This window comes from Lolium perenne, chromosome 7 (assembly GCF_019359855.2).
Source record: "Lolium perenne isolate Kyuss_39 chromosome 7, Kyuss_2.0, whole genome shotgun sequence".
Classification (NCBI taxonomy): domain Eukaryota; kingdom Viridiplantae; phylum Streptophyta; class Magnoliopsida; order Poales; family Poaceae; genus Lolium; species Lolium perenne.
Genome location: NC_067250.2, coordinates 49,849,327 through 49,869,035, shown reverse-complemented (window position 1 = coordinate 49,869,035; position 19,709 = coordinate 49,849,327). Strand labels below are relative to the sequence as shown.

At 43.0% G+C, this 19,709-nt stretch overlaps 1 long non-coding RNA gene across 3 annotated transcripts; it reads left to right on the top strand.

The window, feature by feature from the left end:
- The first annotated feature begins 13,222 nt into the window (after positions 1 to 13,222).
- Positions 13,223 to 16,018, top strand: LOC127317566 (uncharacterized). 3 transcript variants are annotated; one of them, XR_007861269.2, is made up of 4 exons: positions 13,223 to 13,635; positions 14,095 to 14,218; positions 14,900 to 15,025; positions 15,372 to 16,018. It is a non-coding gene; the product is annotated as an uncharacterized lncRNA (long non-coding RNA). The 3 variants fall into 3 exon arrangements; XR_007861270.2 differs by having other exon boundaries at positions 14,131 to 14,218; positions 14,903 to 15,025; positions 15,372 to 16,017; XR_007861268.2 differs by having other exon boundaries at positions 14,903 to 15,025; positions 15,372 to 16,017.
- Positions 16,019 to 19,709: the final 3,691 nt, after the last annotated feature.

The following is a 19,709-nucleotide window of genomic DNA, read 5'->3' as shown; positions in this document are numbered from 1 at the left end:
TGCTTTCAACTTCAACATGCATATCTCATGGATATTTGTCAACACAAAGTGATATAATAAGTGCAATAAGCAAGCATGTAAGAATCAATGCACAGTTGACACAAGTGTTTGCTTCTAAGATGGAAAGAAGTAGGTAGACTGACTCAACATAAAGTAAAAGAAAGGCCCTTCGCAGAGGGAAGCAGGGATTAAATCATGTGCTAGAGCTTTTTAAGTTTTGAAATCATATAGAGAGCATAAAAGTAAAGTTTTGAGAGGTGTTTGTTGTTGTCAACGAATGGTAGCGGGTACTCTAACAACCTTATCAACCAGACTTTCAAGAGCGGCTCCCATGAAGGACGTTATCTCTACCAGCAAGGTAGATCATCCCTCTTCTCTTTTGTTTACACATGTATTTTAGTTTCATTATTGATGACACTCCTCCCAACCTTTTGCTTACACAAGCCATGGCTAACCGAATCCTCGGGTGCCTTCCAACATTCACATACCATGGAGGAGTGTCTATTTGCAAAATTAAGTTGCTTACTGATAGATCAGGGCAAAACATGTGAAGAGAATTATTAATGAAAGTTAATTAATCGGGGCTGGGAACCCCATTGCCAGCTCTTTTTGCAAAATTATTGGGTAAGCGGATGAGCCACTAGTCCAATGGTGAAAGTCTGTCAGAAGTAAATGACAAGATCGAAAGATAAACACCACATACTTCCTCATGAGCTATAAAACATTGACACAAATAAGAGATAATAGCTTTTGAATTGTTTAAAGGTAGCACATGAAGTATTTACTTGGAATGGCAGGAAATACCACATAGTAGGTAGATATGGTGGACACAAATGGCATAGGTTTTGGCTCAAGGTTTTGGATGCACGAGAAGCATTCCCTCTCAGTACAAGGCTTTGGCTAGCAAGGTTGTTTGAAGCAAACACAAGTATGAACCGGTACAGCAAAACTTACATAAGAACATATTGCAAGCATTATAAGACTCTACACTGTCTTCCTTGTTGCTCAAACACTTTTACCAGAAAATATCTAGACCTTAGAGAGACCAATCACGCAAACCAAATTTCAACAAGCTCTACGGTAGTTCTCCACCAATAGGTTTAAACTACATGGTGCATGAGCTTAAACATGATCTACTTGAGAGCTCAAAACAATTGCCAAGTATCAAATTATTCAAGACAATATGAAGCATTTTCTGTTTCCAACCAAATAACAACAAGTGCTGCGGTTTTCAACTCCGCCATGAACATTAAAATAAAGCTAAGAACACCAGTGTTCATATGAAAAAGCGGAGCGTGTCTCTCTCCCACACAAGGATTGCTAGGATCCGAATTTATTCAAACATAAAAATAAAAGCACACAGACGCTCCAAGTAAACAACATATGATGTGACTGAATAAAAATATAGTTTCACTAGAAGTGACCTGATAAGTTGTTGATGAAGAAGGGGATGCCTTGGGCATCCCCAAGCTTAGACGCTTGAGTCTTCTTGAAATATGCAGGGATGAACCACGGGGGCATCCCCAAGCTTAGACTTTTCACTCTTCTTGATCATATATCATCCTCCTCTCTTGACCCTTGAAAACTTCTGCCACACCAAACTTCTCATAAACTTCATTAGAGGGGTTAGTACTCAAAAAACTTTAATCCACTTTGGTCCTGTAGTGACACATTGCAAGAACTCAATAAAAAATTAGCTACAGCTCTCCACGTCTAGAAAGCCTTACTTAAAGTCCACAAGAGACAATGCAAAAAAAAACAAAGACAGAATCTGTCAAAACAGAACAGCCAGTAAACACGAATTTTTTCGACGTACTTCCGTTGCTCAAATTAGAAAACTCAAAACTAATGAAAGTTGCGTACATATCTGAGGAACTCGCATGAAAAGTGGAAGATTTTTGTGAGTTTTCTACAGAGAGACCTACTCAAATTCGTGATAGATAGAAATCTGTTTCTGCGCAGAAATCCAAATCTAACATCAACCTTCTATTAGAGACTTTACTTGGCACAACAATGCAATAAAATAAAGATAAGGAGAGGTTGCTACAGTAGTAACAACTTCCAAGACACAACAAAACAGTAGCAAAATAAAGACATGGGTTATCTCCCAAGAAGTGCTTTCTTTATAGCCATTAAGATGGGCTCAACAATTTTAATGATGCTCACATAAGGATGAGAGTTGAAGCAAAAGAGAGCATCAAAAAGCAAGTTCAAAACACATTTAAGTCTAACCCACTTCCTATGCATAGGAATCTTGTACACAAATAAATTCATGAAGAACCAAGTGACAAGCATAAGAAGATAAAACACGAGCAACTTCAAAAGTTTCAGCATATAGAGAGATGTTTTAGTACCATGCAAATTTCTACAACCATATTTTCCTTTCTCATAATAATTTTCAGTAGCTTCATGAATAAACTCAACAATATAACTATGACATACAACATGCTTTTCATGATCTACAAACACATAATTTTTATCAAGCCCAAAAATAGTGGGATTAAAACTTTCAAACCCACTTTTATCAATAATATAACAAGATGATTGGTCAATCTCAAAAGATATGGGACTCCTAGATAAAGTCAAGACTTCTCCAATCCCCTTTTCATTAGTAATAAAATTAATATTATCAAGTAACATAGGACCATCATCTAGAGCTTTATCATAAACATTTGCTAAGCTAAACTCTTTAGTACCATGCATTTTGATATCAAGCACAAACAAAGCATTATCATAAGATTTATCAAAATAGCATGGATTATCATAAATAACAGTAGCATAATTATTCTCACAAGTTTTACTCATAGGGAATATTTCAAGAGAATCCACAGGAACATAACATTCATCCTCCTTTGGTAAGCATGGAGGACAATCAAATAGTGTAAGAGATAAAGATTTACTCTCATTAGAAGGTTGGCATGGGTAGCTAATCCATTCTTCCTCCTTTTGTTCATCACTCTCCTCCTCTTTTTCATCCAATGAGCTTTCAGGTTCATCAATTTCCTCCTCTTTTTCATCCAATGAGCTTTCAGGTTCATCAATTTCTTCTTTCACAGGTTCCTGCAAATTGTGAGTGCATTCTTGTGCATTAATGAGTCTCTCTTTATAATCAATGATATAAGGATTATCACTGTAACTTTCTATGCAAAAGTTAAGGATAGAAGAGACCTAATCTTTAAGGTCCTTACAAACAACACAAGTTTCATAATTTTTAGACATGAAGGATTCGATCTCAGAAGCTCCCATAAATAAGACAAATTGTTCTACCTCTTCGAACCCAAAATGAATATAGTTATTCCAATTATAGTTCTTAATTAAAACTTCTTCACTAAAGCCACATTGGAATTTCAGATGTTTAGTATCCTGTTTAGAGCATAAGTTTATATCATGGCGTTTAAGCAAGATTTCAGCAATTGTATTCAATTTTTCTATCACAACACTCATGACTTCCTTTCTTCATTCTCTATAACTGTTATATAATTCTATAAGCTCCAGATAGGTTGTGGGTTCTCCCATAACAACAGTTTTTAATTTTTTGATTTTTCAAATTTTTATGGATTTTCGGGTATATAAGAAAAATAAAACAAGACAAATACAAACTAGGCAAAAGTAAACTAAGCAAAATAATACTAGACAGAAATAAACTAAGCACAAATAAACTAGAAAAAAGTAAACTAAGCAAAACAAAACAAAATAAAAATAGAGAGATAGAGGTAGAGTGTACTCCCCAGGTGAACTTATGAGTAGAGCTATGCCTCCCCGGCAACGGCGCCAGAAAATAGTCTTGATAACCCACAAGTATAGGGGATCGCAACAGTCTTCGAGGGAAGTAAAACCCAAATTTATTGATTCGACACAAGGGGAGGTAAAGACTACTTATAAGCCTTAACAACTGAGTTGTCAATTCAACTGCACCTGGAAAAGCACTAGTAACAGGGGTGATGTGAAAGCAGCAGTAATAGGAGAGCAATAGTAACAGTAACACAGCAGCAGTAACAGTAACACAGAGGCAATGGCACCAGAAAATAGTTGATACTACTTCCAATGATATATAGAACGAGTATATGATGATAAGAGATGGAGCGGGGTTCCCAGCTATCTACACTAGTGGTAACTCTCAAATAACAAGTAATAAGTGTTGGGTGAACAAATTACAGTTGGGCAATTGATAGGATTGAAATAGCATTAAGACAGAACATCAAGATTATTAATTATGTAGGCATGTTCTCCATATATAGTCATACGTGCTCGCAATGAGAAACTTGCATAACATCTTTTGTCCTACCAGCCGGTGGCAGCCGGGCCTCAAGGGAATCTACTGGTAATTAAGGTACTCCTTTTAATAGAGCACCGGGGCAAAGCATTAACACTTGGTGAAAACATGTGATCCTCATACCTACGCCTTCCCCTCCAGTTATCCCGATTCTTTGTCACTCACTGGGGCCTCGGGTTCCGGACATAGACATGTGCAAACAACTTGTAGATACAATCTAAGCAATAATTATAGAGCTTAAATCTAAGATCATGCCACTCGTGCACTAGTGACAAGCATTAAACACAACAAGATTGCAGCAACAATAACTTCACAAACTTATATAGATAGACTAATCATAACGTAACAATCCATCGGATCCCAACAAACACAACACCGATTACATCAGATGGATCTCAATCATGTAAGGCAGCTCATGAGATCATTGTATTGAAGTACATGGGAGAGAGAGTACCAACTAGCTACAGCTAGAACCCGTAGTCCATGGGGGAACTACTCACGGAGCATGATGGAGGCGGTGGCGTCGATGGAGAAGGCTTCCGGGGGCACTTCCCCGTCCCGGCGGCGTGCCGGAACAGAGATTCTGTCCCCCGAAACGGAGTTTCGCGATGGCGGCGGTGCCCCTGGAGTCTTTCTGGAGTTTCGTCAATTGGTATCCGGTTTTTAGGTCGCGAGGGATTTTATAGGCGAAGGGGCGGCACAAGGGGGTGCCTGGGGGGCCCACCCCATAGGTTGGCGCAGCCAGGGGGCCACCCGCGCCGCCTTATGGTGTGGGGGCCCTGGGCCTCCCCTCCGGCTCCCCTTCGGTGTTCTGGTCCATCTTGGTGAAATAAGATGTTTGGCTTTTGTTTCGTCGAATTCCGAGAATATTGCCCGAACAGCCTTTCTGGAACCAAAAACAGCCGAAGTATTACAAAGGAAGTATTAACCTATTAACAAGCTGCCGAAGTATTACCTATTAACAAGCTATTAACAAGCTGCCGAAGTATTACACAGGAAGTATTACATTTTCTGCTGTTTTTGGTTTCAGAAATCTTACACAGGAAATATTCTCGGAATTGGACGAAACAAAAGGCCACGTTCTTATTTTTCCAGGGGCTTCACGGAGTCCGAAGGAGAGACGAAGGGGGCCACGAGGTGCCCACACCCTAGGGGGCGCGGGCCTAGCCCTGGCCGCGCCGCCAGGTGGGGACCCCACCTTGGGACTCCACCGACATCGCCCCTTCGCCTATATATTATCCTCGTCGCGAAAACCCTAAAACAACAAGCCATATTCCACGAAGAGTTCCGTAGCCGCCGCCATTGCGAAGACAAGTTTCGGGTGACAGAATCTCTGTTCCGGCACGCCGCCGGGACGGGGAATTGCCCCCGGATTCATCTCCATCGACACCACCGCCATCTTCATCGCCGTTGCTGTCTCCCATGATGAGGAGGGAGTAGTTCTCCCCCGAGGCTGAGGGCTCTACCGGTAGCTATGTGGTTCATCTCTCTCTCCCATGGTGTGATCTTTATGAATATGTAGATGTTACTCTTGTCTATTATGCACTCTAGAGGTTACTTTAAATATGAACTCCGGATGTTGTGGAGCTTGTTTACTCCGGCTTGAGGGAGCTCTTGTAGCCCTACACAATGAATGGTGTTTGTTATCCAACAAGAGAGTGTTTGAGAGTAGCATTTATTTGTTTATCTATGTGATCATTGGCTTTGCAATCTAGATGTCATATGTTATTCAAGTGTTTTATTATGTGAACTTTGGAGTTACTGTGACCTCGGTGTAATGGTGACAGTGTGTGTGCCGTGTGTAACTCCCTTATGAATTGTGTTGTGTTAGTACCTCCTATGAATGCTCACGGTGACAGTGTGGGGTGTTTATTAGTACTTGGGAATACGCTTTTGAGGTGTGCTTTTGCACACTTGCCCAATGGATTTGAGTTCTTTATCCAACAGGAGAGTAGTATGATGAAGTGCTTATATTTATATTCAATTACAATTGCAATGTTGAGAGTGGCCACTAGTGAAAGTAGGATCCCTAGGCCTTGTTTCCAAATACTGCAAACATCGCTTATTTACTGTTTTACTACATCTTTACTTCCTGCAATATTTACTTCAGATCGCAATTACCGTTTACCACCATCTATACCACCTGCGTTTTAATCTCTCTTCGCCGAACTAGTGCACCTATACATCTGACAAGTGTATTAGGTGTGTTGGGGATACAAGAGACTTCTTGTATCTTAATTGCAGGATTGCTTGAGAGGAATATCTTTGACCTCTACCTCCCTGAGTTCGATAAACCTTGGGTGATCCACTTAAGGGAAACTTGCTGCTGTTCTACAAACCTCTGCTCTTGGAGGCCCAACACTGTCTACAAGAATAGAAGCGTGCGTAGACATCAGACCCCCATCTGGAATTCGTCTTCGTTTCGGTAAAATATCGACTTCGGTTTTTATTTCGTTCAATTCCGAGAATATTTCCTGTATAACTTTTCTGAAATACAAAAACAGCAGAAATAGGGAACTGACACTATGTCATCTTGTTAATAGGTTAGTGCCGGAAATCATATAAAAGTGCAACGAAGTGTAAACAAAACATATATGAATTGGTGTAAAACAAGCATGGAGCATCAAAAATTATAGATACATTTGAGACGTATCACCAGCCCAAATGTCTCGGCGGTTTGGGGTTTCACAACCTTCGGCAGCTCAACACCGCCATTCGGTCCAAGTGGATATGGCTGCAGTAATCGGACGTCGATCGGCCATGGGACGGGCTTCCCCTACAACCAAAGGCTGATACCATTGCGCTGTTCAACGCTTCGGTTTGCATCTCGGTAGTCGACGGGTCCAGGATCCTTTTCTAGGGTGACCCATGGATTAATGGGCTAATCGTGGCAGCCCTTGCTCCCGCCGTGGTTGCTCTCGTGAAGCCTAGGACCTGGCGCAGCCGCACCATCAAGGATGGGGTGACGGGCGACACGTGGGCGCTGGACATATCCACCCCCTCTCGGTTGACGCCATCGTTCAGTACCTCGAACTCTGGGCAGCTGTCCGAGAGGTGATGCTCAGGACAAGACTCCTTCCGGTGGAAGTGGACGTCTAATGGTTCGTTCTCCGCTCGCTCAGCCTACCTCGCCATGTCAGAAGGTTCCGTGGTAATAGCGGGGGTGGACAACGTTTGAAATTTTTCGCCCCTATGAGTTAAAAGTTCCTACGCCGCGGGCTTCCCACGCAAATTTGACATTTTGGCAAATGTCATTTCACTAGCTAGGCAGCACGAATCGTCATTTCTCCTTCCCTCTCGATCGTTGCTTCGCCCTATTTCACGGGCCCTACTCCCCCAGCAAGCATGAAATAGACAAATAGTCCTCGATGGCGAGCACACGACGACTCGGGGAAAAAGAAAGGAAAAACCGGCTACCGCGTTGACCCAAACGGATGTTCACCTTTGTCTACCGCCCATCGTGTGCAAACGGGGCCTCTTTCTCTCTCACCGGAAGCGAGCGCCACCGGGGTCGAGCTGCGACTGCGAGGTGTCCGACGAGCCATTTCCGCCCGTGTATCCCGTCTCTCTCGCCGCCACTGCTCACCCTTTTTCACTAGTAGAAAAAAGGGCTTTAGTCCCGGTTCGCAACTGCCATTAGTCGCGGTTGCGCAACCGGGACTAATTAAGCGCGACTAAAGCCCCCCCCCCCTTTAGTCGCGGTTGCTTACGAACCGCGACTAAAGGCACGTCCACGTGGCCGCCAGCAGTCCGTCGGGGCGGAGGACCTTTAGTCGCGGTTCTCCTGGCCAACCGCGACTAAAGACCTCCGCAGGTTTAGGGTTTTAGCCCCCCCTAAATCTGGTTTCTTTTTAGTTTGTAATTGTTTTATTTCTTTTATATTTTAATTTTGAAGAAGTTTCAGTACACATATTCTATGGTACTATATACATGCATATGAATGTACAATTTCAAACAAATTTGAAATTAGAACCAAGAAAATTCAAGAGGAATATACAATATATATTCAATATCGGATGACCGCATATACAATTTTGAACAAGTTTCCATACATAATTTACTTCATCCACAGTTCTACGTCCTCGTAATAGTGTTCTCCTTTAGGATGGAGGACTTCCCTCATGAACCATCCTCTTGAAGTGGTCGGAAGCGAGCTTCTGGACTAAGCGTCTTCCAGAGGTTATTCCTCTTGAGGTTGTTTTCCGACGGCTGCCGCTCAGAGGTGTATCTCCGGATCATCTCACAAACATAGTATCCACATAGATTGGTCCCCGGTGGCTGAATATCCCCAGTCAGTGACCTTTTAAATTCTAGCTCTTTTTTGAAATCACCGACCTTTTCATCTGCGAACCGTCTCCAAACCCTACGAGGCAAAGAAAATTAAATGAACAAGAGAGTTATTAGTTACTTGATATTAGGAAATGAACGAAATAGGCCGATCGATATAGAGCGCAAATGAATGAAAATAATTACTTTTGCATCATTTTTCTCATGTCGACCCAAAGCTTTGGATCCATATTCAGAGAGTCGATGACGATAACTGAGGAGGTGTGAAATTGAATTATGAGCAGAATCCAGTGGAACCTGCGGACACGATACATGCACAGTCATGCATAACTCATCGATTAACCACATACCATGCATGGAGTAAACAAAATATAATGTGCTCAAGACAGAAACACTCATCCAATATGCAAAGGAAATAGAATTTCAATTTTTAATTGCTGCTTTGTAAGAAAAAGCCACAGGTCTTGCTCCACGTCAGCGGGGTGTTGTTCTAACACATATGCATTAACGATTTGTGGGTCAATGAACCCAACATCAGGGATGTTCCTTATTCTGCATTCCCTAATCTTCATTCTGCATAATAGCGTACACAACAATATAGTTAGGACAATACATATATATCCAAAATAGTGGGCTACCATGGTGGCTAGCTGTGCATACCATAGCAGCCGTCTGATCTCCTATATGTTACAACAGATATACACTGGGGAGCACACTCTTCAAACGGAATACACTAACGCTGTCACATACACAGCTGGCCGGGAGCACGTTTTTCAAATTTTGAATCTACATCAATTTCTGCAATACACTTTGCAATACAAAGATGTTGTACATGCTGCTAGCTTGCCCGGAAAAATTAACGCATAACGAAGTGTACTACACTACGAATTACAAATGGTAGATACGCCTCCTGACCCATCCACCCACCACGCGAGGTTGCAGATTCCGCCCCTCTCCTTCAGCCGGCGGCTGGTCGCATCCGTGCGCCGCCTCCTTACCCCGCGACAGCACGGTGACCATGATCCCCATGCTCGTGCTCGATCCCATCACCGCGACCACCTCGGTGTCTCCTTTCCGTGCATCAACCTGGACGGCCTCGTGCCACCCGCCGCGCTCGCTCCGGCCCCTGCGCCGGCGAGAGAGGCGGAGGTGGGCAGCCTGACGGTGGTGGAGGCGCGGGATGGTGCTGCGCGTCACGCAGATGGAGGCGGCGCACGGGTGCGGGTGTCCCGCGTGGGCGTCGTGCCCTACGCCGAGTTCCTCAGGATCTGCTGCGACGCCGCGGGGATGGACGCCGGCCCCACCGTCGCGCGCGCTCGACGAATCCAGATCCGTCATCGTGTTCGGCAAGACCGTCTTCTGTAGGCCGCCGCCGGGACGTTGCTTGATCCCTCTGTTTTCCCCATTCTTTTTGGTCTAGTTGTGCTTTGCAGTTAGCACAGACAAAAGACATGTTGGTTCCTCTGTTCTACTCCCTCTCTTGTACTGTTAATTTTACAAATTCGGGCGACTGGGTGCATATTTTCACAAGGCTCGAGGTCTGACGAGATTTTCCGCGTTTTTGCATGTTTCTTCCAACAGGAAAAGAACCAAAGAAATGGAGGTGTTCTAAAACAATAGAGCAGTTGACACCCAAAGTTTGGGGGGATTTTACCCAACCCGTTCCTCCAAGATGTGAGTGTCTTTTCTTCTCTCAAAAACCTGAAGGATTGATATACTTTCGACATTGAGATGTCTTTGGGTTGGCTTATTTCTTGTTATTTTGCCTCATCCAATAAATAATCTTTTGGGAAAGTGAGTTCATCTTTGTTTCTTGTTTTGTTCTTGTTCATTTGATTTCGAACTTCACTCTGCTGTAAGGAAAAAAGGTTGAAATTTGGTTATCAGACTGCATATTTAGACGTCGCCATAAGACTTGCAATCCTTTGGGAACTGCTAGTGGATTAGCAAGCAGCTGGCATTTTTTTTCTTCCAAATCATTGTCTACGCGAGCTCAGGAACATCTGAAAAGACACGATTCCCTTATGATCAACATTGTGCACCTGACTAGTTTGATTTCAACAAATTTCAGTTCTGCAAGTTTTGATTCTTTTGGTACTGCATTTATCTACGTTTGCATTTATGTTCTGGGATTCAAGAAAGTAAGCGCGTTTTTTGCTGTAGGGGAGTGAGGGCGTTTGTGGAGCTGGCGCTGGCGGTGGTGTGCTTCCTAGACTTCGACGACTCGCTGGAGGATGCACGCCGTTGCCGTCCTCATCGCCAGCCCTGCTGCCACCGCCATGCCCGCCAAGTTGACATCGGCATCGGCATCTCTGTAGTGTGCACACGATGGTCCGAGCTCGCCGTCGACATTTTCTTGCGCAATAGGGTGGCCGTCAAGTCGACGGGCGCCATCCATCAGAAGATCGTCGGTGATGCGCTTAAGCATACACAAGCTGTTGGCTGCCCAACATCGCCAAGGACGGGCTCTCCACGGAGTGGCTGTTCGTTGGCGCCACTGTTGCACCAACGAGATCGTGAAGCTTATCACGACCAGGCAGCTGCTCATGACTCGGTGAGCCTTCTTCCGATGGACAAGGATGTCATCTCGTGGGTGTTCCTCATGCTCCTCAAAGCGGCAAACAATGAAACAAAGAAAAATGGCAAGTGCCACTACGTGCTGCATGACTCGGCAGTAAGTTTCGACACTGTATTTCAACAAACCATCAGTTTGCTATGATGAAAGTGTTTTTCTTTTTCCTGCTGCCCTTGTGTTGGTGATGCTGACACATTCCCTGTTTTCTTTTCTGATATGCACTTTGCATTTTCTTTTTTACCTTCTCTGCTAAATTGTGGGGTTCGATGTGTAAATGGATTTTATGTTTCAGGTCAATCAAACCGAAAGCAAGTGATGTCCTTATTTCTGTTTACATGATTTTAGTAGATTCCCTAAATTATGGTAGGAGGTACAGTCTGCTGTGCATTTTGAGGTACAGTCTGCTGTGCATTTTGTGGTGTATTGAACCTATCAGTGTTTTCGAGTGCTATTTTTCCTGGTATCCCGGAGCACCGAAGGCGAGCCACCACCGCACCTAAATTTGAGATACTGGCCAAAGGAACCAGAGAACCAGCACAAAAAATAAAGTTACTAGTTTTTTTTCTACAGGCAGTTCTAGTTTATAATTTTTTTGGCAACTTATGAAATAAAATCAACATGCACCATTTCTCTTCAGATTGCTGTAAAAGTTCTTGTAAAGCATTCAGAGTGATGAATTTCCGCTTAATATGTATTTCAGGTTATTATACTTACCCCTATAATCTTCAACTTCGAATCTCATCAGCTTTAAACACCTCGTGATGACATATACAAGAGCATTACGAATTGTGTCTCAAATTTTACTAATAACTGGATTAACAAGCTCAGTTATTTTTATGTCAGTAGTATATGATAACCATCAGTAGACTGGATTGACCACAGTACAAGCACAACGGTTGGACAACTGTGAAACAAAAGAGTCGAACAAAATAACTATGTTTTTAACCTGTTATGCTATGCAGGGAAAACACACGAAGCATCAACCAGAAACAACATTTTGTCCATCCCAACTACTGAACCACTAAAAAAGCAGATGAACCACTTTCCAGTGAAACAACGAGTTAAATCCAGTTGCAGTTTGCATGGTCTAAACGCATGATCGTCAAGCTTTCTGTTATGGTGGTCGAACCAGCAAGGGAAATACTCACAAACGAAACCACAACCACCGTGAAAAAGCATGCAAAGGACGCCTCTGTTGCTGCTGACGCCAGCGTGGAGCTGATCATGACCAGGAACCTGCTTATGGTAGAGAAGATCGTGACTTGTGAGCCTTCTCCTGGTAGACAAGGATGCCGTCTCGTACATGTTCCTCCTCATGCTTCTCAAAGCGGCCAACACATATGCTCTGCGGCGTATGCTAGACGGCGAAGTGGCATGAGCAACAATCGAACCAAGCCATTAACACAATGCATCTACTGAACCACTCGAAAAGCACATCATACATACGTACACATGCATCGCCACGTACCCCATCCAAAAGTCCAGTTCAGCGGTTTAGCACGTCAAACGGATATTGAAACGCAGTTTCAACTGTATTTGCTCATGTTTGTTACCATGTACATCTCGTTGGCCCAGCTAGCAATAGAGCAGCTGGCTAACGTCTCCAAGCGCCAGCTATTTCCATCCTGTTTATAGGCAGATGGGATTTTGGCCAGCCGAGCATCCATCCATACAGTTGAATTTACAATCAAATCTGTATTTCAACAGTACCATGTCACCAGCATGGTAGTTTCAAACGTATTTTCGACTGTAATACAATACTCAGAGTGTAAAAACCAAAGCAAGCATCATGTGTATTCACAAACGTAGATTGTTTTGCATTACAGTCGAGGTTGCATTAACATTGCTCAGATTCTCAAACGTAGAATACAGCTAGCAAACGGCTTCAGATGTCTCACCACAATCCCGTTAGTTGATTCCATTGTAAGCCATAGGAATCTTGATCCCTTCATTTTTTTGCACACTATATCTAATGGCCATGGAGGGGTGCATAGCTAGCCACCATGGTAGCAAATCCGCGTCGTATATCCAAAATATATATATATATATATAGGGAAACTCTATTAGATACCCTGGGTGCAGAATAAGTAATTCTGCACCCGGGTCATATACCGAGCTAGATGTCCATCCGGTTCGATCGATCATTGCTGATTGTGCTCGGCCGTATTTTTTTTACCCCGACGGTTCGTGGGATTTGGAAGCTGTCCCACTACCTCCCGTCGCCCGTCACCTGATTTCCCCCCTCGTAGTTTTCTAATCGAGCGTATGCGGCGGTTGGCGATTGAGCGGCCGCCAGCGAGCGCATGAGCGGCGGATGGACTCGGTGGCCATAGGAGCAGCTGCTGGTCTCTGCCACGACCGTGTCCTCGGCTGCGTCGTGGCCGGTCGGCCGAATCGGCGTCGTGACCGGCCGGCCGAATCGGCGGCGGCGTGGTCGTCGGCGATAACGGAGACATGGTGCACTGCGTATTGCACGCGGGTAGAATCTGTATCAAATTCGGTAAGCAACATGTTCTCTTTGCGTCGGATACTCAGATCCATAATTATTTTTGTATACCCGTGTGGAGATTTGATGTGAAAAGGTTGAGGCAGTGGAAGCACATGGCAACGACCGCCTCATATCTAGAGTTTAATTCATGTACATCTGAGATGTTGTTTTTATCTCACCACGGCGGCATATAGTTATTGTTCAAACTCGATTTCTCGATGCTGCCCTGCTAGCTAGATGATGGCATATTATTTCAGTTACCAGCGCATGTCGCCGCAGTCCTCGCCGTAGAAACTTGCCAATTAACATAATTCTGAATTCAGTTTTGCAAGTTCTGTATCATTGGAACCATTTAACAGAATTTTTAACTCAGTTTGATCTCTTGTTTCGAAGGTTCGGTTTTGTACATAGAGATCAATGCAGCTGTGTTAGATTAGTCTTTGCTAATTCTCATGTTAATCAATGGAACAGGTCACACTTTTGATATGCTGTTATGGATTACTGTAGATTGCTGCCGCAACGCTAGCATATGGGTCTGTGAACGTGGCATCTAGGCATCTAGCCCCTTGCAGTTATTGATATGCAATTCCAGAAGGTGGGTATTTTCCCCAGTTAGTGTTGATTATTGATGTGGTTTGCTCAGAGGGAAGCACAATTGATTCTTTAGCTCATTTTTGTTGCTGTACATATCCAGATGAAGCCGCACCATAACACTTATGTCAAGCCCCCTCTAGTTTCTACGGAGTATGTAGCTTGATGAATCAATCGGATTTTGAATTCATCGGTACATGTCTTCACGTGCATTATAGTCCAATACATGGTTTGGGCACTAAAATCAAATTTATTTGGCTGTTAATGCACAGGATTTATCTGCTTAATTATTCAGGATTAGAAGTTCCAATTCTGAATTTTGTAGTTGCGAAGTAGCTAGCTCCAGTGTATTTAAATATTTGGCAATAATAGTGGATGTTAGTCTATTTGAGGTGTTGCTAGATGTGCAATCTTTGCTTCATGTGATTGTAATTCATGTGACGGTAGCAACGGTTAGCTTTGGTCGGTGGCATCGACTCCCCATTCAAAAATTAAAGTTGGTCTCAAATGACCATTTGGTAATTTCTTCATGTGTTTCCACACATGGATGTGTTAATGGGTTCCTTACTTTCCTAATTGTCTTCTGTTGATTTATGATATTTGTGGGGTGATTCTACTAATGAATTAACGATATTCATGCCCGGAAAGAAACCTGTAAGCTCATCATTTCATCTCACTCTGTCAGCAGAAGAGATAGGAAGATTCTTTGCTCGGATGCAAGCAACAGGAGCTGACATAGTGAAAATTGAAACCACTGCTACTGAGATCGTTGATGTGTCAAGAATATTTTGAAATGCTTGTGCACTGCCAAGTGAGTTTACTGTCTAAAACCTCTGCAATATTTGTATCTTACCTCCACAAGGCTGTTTACATGTAATTGAATCACAGATTTAATAGCTATGTGTTATAAATTAGGATTTTTTTACCACTGTACCACTTGCCATAGACATGCTTTTATTTTCCACGGTTTAATACTGATTCATCTGCGTGATTATGCCCATGCTTTTTCGTAAATTCTTATCCAGTCTGCTATTGATCATTCCCAAAAGTTCGAAGTAGGCATTGTGTAATGTCTTCATGTGTGGCCATACATGGATCTTTACCTTATTTGTTTCTGTACTATGGATGTTTCTGACATATTTTTTCTTCTATTTCAGGCATCAAACAAGAACTGCTCAGCACTGAGGAAGACATGACTTCAGCTCTCAACTAAGCAAGCCTGACAATTGTGGCAAATGGAAAGGAACTACTATGCTGTAAGTTGTTTTCAGTCAACAAGTGATTATGCCACGGAGGTGGAGATGTGTTCATCCGAGATCACCATGGAGTCCCTCTGGCGGGGGCATGCCATTTTTCCCCGAGTGACTGACCCGGAGAGAGCTGAGCTGCTTGCGTGTCACCATGCTGTTAACTTGGCGAAGGAGTTGGGACTGATGAAAATAGCACTGGAAACGGACTGTACTGTGGTGGTGGCGAAACTTCGGGACAAGAACCGGTCGATCCACGGAACACTTGTGGAAGAAATCAAAGCGTCTCTTGGGGAACTTGATGATTTCAGGGTCCTTCACGTGCGACGATCTGGTAATTTGGTGGCTCACAAATTAGCTAAGGATGGCTGTATGAATAAGTGTTGTAATAGATGGGTATCATGGGTTGAATCCCTCCCAGACTTTGTGTTAAACCTTGCCGCTCTGAACATGGGCAATTAATAAAGATGGCAGCCATTTGATCTAAAAAAAACAAGTGATTATGCCATTTGGAGAATGTAATTTGCTATTTAGAATGATTCTGGGATATGTTTTTTTTGGCAAATGAGGCATATAGCTCATACGGACAAGTTTGTGCATCACTATATCTTATTTACAATACTCTCCATGTCCATGTATTTGAGTTATGTCGTGTCACTACTCACTACGCTAGGATTTTTTTTTCCTACACATTACATGATTCCCCAAAATAATTTCTTTTTTTACATAAGCCATTTTGATCTGTTCGATGGTTGATGTACTAGGGTTCAGCTAGCTTCTTATAGTTTTCTTACGTAGTCTACAAATTTTACATCACATGCACATTGATTCCTTAATCTGATTGTTAAAATACTTAATGTAAGGTGAATAATATAATTTTTATACGTTCGATTGGTCCATAGACATCATCATACATAGGCCTATTTTTTTAATGTGACATGCATACTAGTTTGGCTGATTGGATCCAACTTCCCAAAAAATACGTTGGCTATAACTATCGTAGCTCGCATGGGATTATTCCATCGCACCTTTGGCTGGCGCGGACCAGCATCTCCGTACTTTTCTTATGTCGCATGCATCCAATTTTATGTTGCGCGGTCGCTCGGGGCCTCGGGCTGGCGGTCTGGCTCGCCAGGCGTGCAAGCGGGCGGGGTGCAGAATAATAACGTAGCAACTGATGATAGATTTGTCGAGCTCGCGCAGATTGAACAGCTGGAACAATTCACTCATATGAACTGTTACATAGTAATGTTTGAAGTGATGTTCATGTCTAACTTCCGCATAAATATATTCTTTGCCGAAGTTAGTTTTTATGTAACCCTTGTACCAATGTAGCATATTTTTCATTTGTGGAGGTAGATCCTTGATACGTCTCCGACGTATCGATAATTTCTTATGTTCCATGCCACATTATTGATGTTATCTACATGTTTTATGCACACTTTATGTCATATTCGTGCATTTTCTGGAACTAACCTATTAACAAGATGCCGAAGTGCCAGTTGCTGTTTTCTGCTGTTTTTGGTTTCAGAAATCCTAGTAACGAAATATTCTCGGAATTGGACGAAATCAACGCCCAGGGTCCTATTTTGCCACGAAGCTTCCAGAAGTCCGAAGACGAAACGAAGTGGGGCCACGGGGTGCCCAAACCCTAGGGCGGCGCGGCCCCCCCTTGGCCGCGCCGGCCTGTGGTGTGGGGCCCTCGTGCCCCCTCCTGACTTGCCCTTCCGCCTACTTAAAGCCTCCGTGACGAAACCCCCAGTACCGAGAGCCACGATACGGAAAACCTTCCAGAGACGCCGCCAACGCCGATCCCATCTCGGGGGATCCAGGAGATCGCCTCCGGCACCCTGCTGGAGAGGGGAATCATCTCCCGGAGGACTCTACGCCGCCATGGTCGCCTCCGGAGTGATGTGTGAGTAGTCTACCCCTGGACTATGGGTCCATAGCAGTAGCTAGATGGTTGTCTTCTCCCCATTGTGCTATCATTGTCGGATCTTGTGAGCTGCCTAACATGATCAAGATCATCTATCTGTAATTCTATATGTTGCGTTTGTTGGGATCCGATGAATAGAGAATACTTGTTATGTTGATTATCAAAGTTATATCTACGTGTTGTTTATGATCTTGCATGCTCTCCGTTACTAGTAGATGCTCTGGCCAAGTAGATGCTTGTAACTCCAAGAGGGAGTATTTATGCTCGATAGTGGGTTCATGCCTGCATTGACACCTGGGACAGTGACAGAAAGTTCTAAGGTTGTGTTGTGCTGTTGCCACTAGGGATAAAACATTGATGCTATGTCTAAGGATGTAGTTGTTGATTACATTACGCACCATACTTAATGCAATTGTCTGTTGCTTTGCAACTTAATACTGGAGGGGGTTCGGATGATAACCTGAAGGTGGACTTTTTAGGCATAGATGCAGTTGGATGGCGGTCTATGTACTTTGTCGTAATGCCCAATTAAATCTCACTATACTCATCATGATATGTATGTGCATGGTCATGCCTTCTTTATTTGTCAATTGCCCAACTGTAATTTGTTCACCCAACATGCTGTTTATTTTATGGGAGAGATACCTCTAGTGAACTGTGGACCCCGGTCCAATTCTCTTTACTGAAATACAATCTACTGCAATACTTGTTCTACTGTTTTCTGCAAACAATCATCTTCCACACAATACGGTTAATCCTTTGTTACAGCAAGCCGGTGAGATTGACAACCTCACTGTTTCGTTGGGGCAAAGTACTTTGGTTGTGTGGTGCAGGTTCCACGTTGGCGCCGGAATCCCTGGTGTTGCGCCGCACTACATCCCGCCGCCATCAACCTTCAACGTGCTTCTTGGCTCCTCCTGGTTCGATAAACCTTGGTTTCTTTCTGAGGGAAAACTTGCTGCTGTGCGCATCATACCTTCCTCTTGGGGTTCCCAACGAACGTGTGAGTTACACGCCATCAAGCTCTTTTTCTGGCGCCGTTGCCGGGGAGATCAAGACACGCTGCAAGGGGAGTCTCCACTTCTCAATCTCTTTACTTTGTTTTTGTCTTGCTTAGTTTTATTTACTACTTTGTTTGCTGCACTAAATCAAAATACAAAAAAATTAGTTGCTAGTTTTACTTTATTTGCTATCTTGTTTGGTATATCAAAAGCACAAAAAAATTATTTACTTGCATTTACTTTATCTAGTTTGCTTTATTTACTGTCTTGCACTCTATATTAAAAATACAAAAAAATTAGTTACTTTTGTTACCATGTCTAGCTCTGAACCTGTTACTTCTTCGCCTGAAGAATTAGTCTTCACTTTCAAACAAGGGGATGAGGAGAGTTTTAAGGATGCTTGGTCTAGAATTTTTACTTCTTATCGTAAAACTGAACCTCAAATGACTCTAAGTTTGCTCCTTAGTAATTTTTATTTTTGTCTTATGGTTCGCTATAGATATGCTTTGGATACTTTAGTGGGAGGAGATTTCCTTCATTGCAATGGGGACCAAGCTTTTAATGCCATAAAGAAGTTGGTTGCATCACATGATTCAGCTAATAACTTTGATTCAGCCCTCACTAGCATATATAGTAGATTAAACAATCTCGAGATAAGTACATCTCGCTTGGATGATAACTATTGCCATGTTCGTAATCGTCTTGAACAAGTTTTAGTGAACTCTAAACTTTCATTGTGGGATCCTACTGTTAAAATTGTTATCGGTGATCGAACTCTTCATGCCTACTGTGATATTATGTCTGAATTTTGCCTTATGCCTGAAAGCATTTATAAATCTTTGAAACTTTGGGGAGTCGATGAAGGAGGAGAAGGAATAACTCTCATTGATAACTCTATTATAATTCCTAAGGGAATAGCTGCAGGTGTGCATACAACCATTCTTGGAAGAACAATATCCATTGATTATCTTGTTATTGAATGTATAGGGACAGGAAAAATCACACTCGGAAGATCCCTGCTGAAACTATTGGGAGCAGTCATTGATGTGGGAGAAGGCACTCTGAAATTCACCTCTATACCGGGGGGAAATCATATATTTCCTAAACTAAAGGGAAAGAAAAACAATAAGAAAGGTAAGGGTAAAGCCCAAGGTAAGGTTGACACACCATCTCTTGATAATACTTGATACACACTTTCTGCGCCTAGCTGAAAGGCGTTAAAAAAAAGCGCTTATGGGAGACAACCCATGTTTTTACCTACAGTACTTTGTTTTTATTTTGTGTCTTGGAAGTTGTTTACTACTGTAGCAA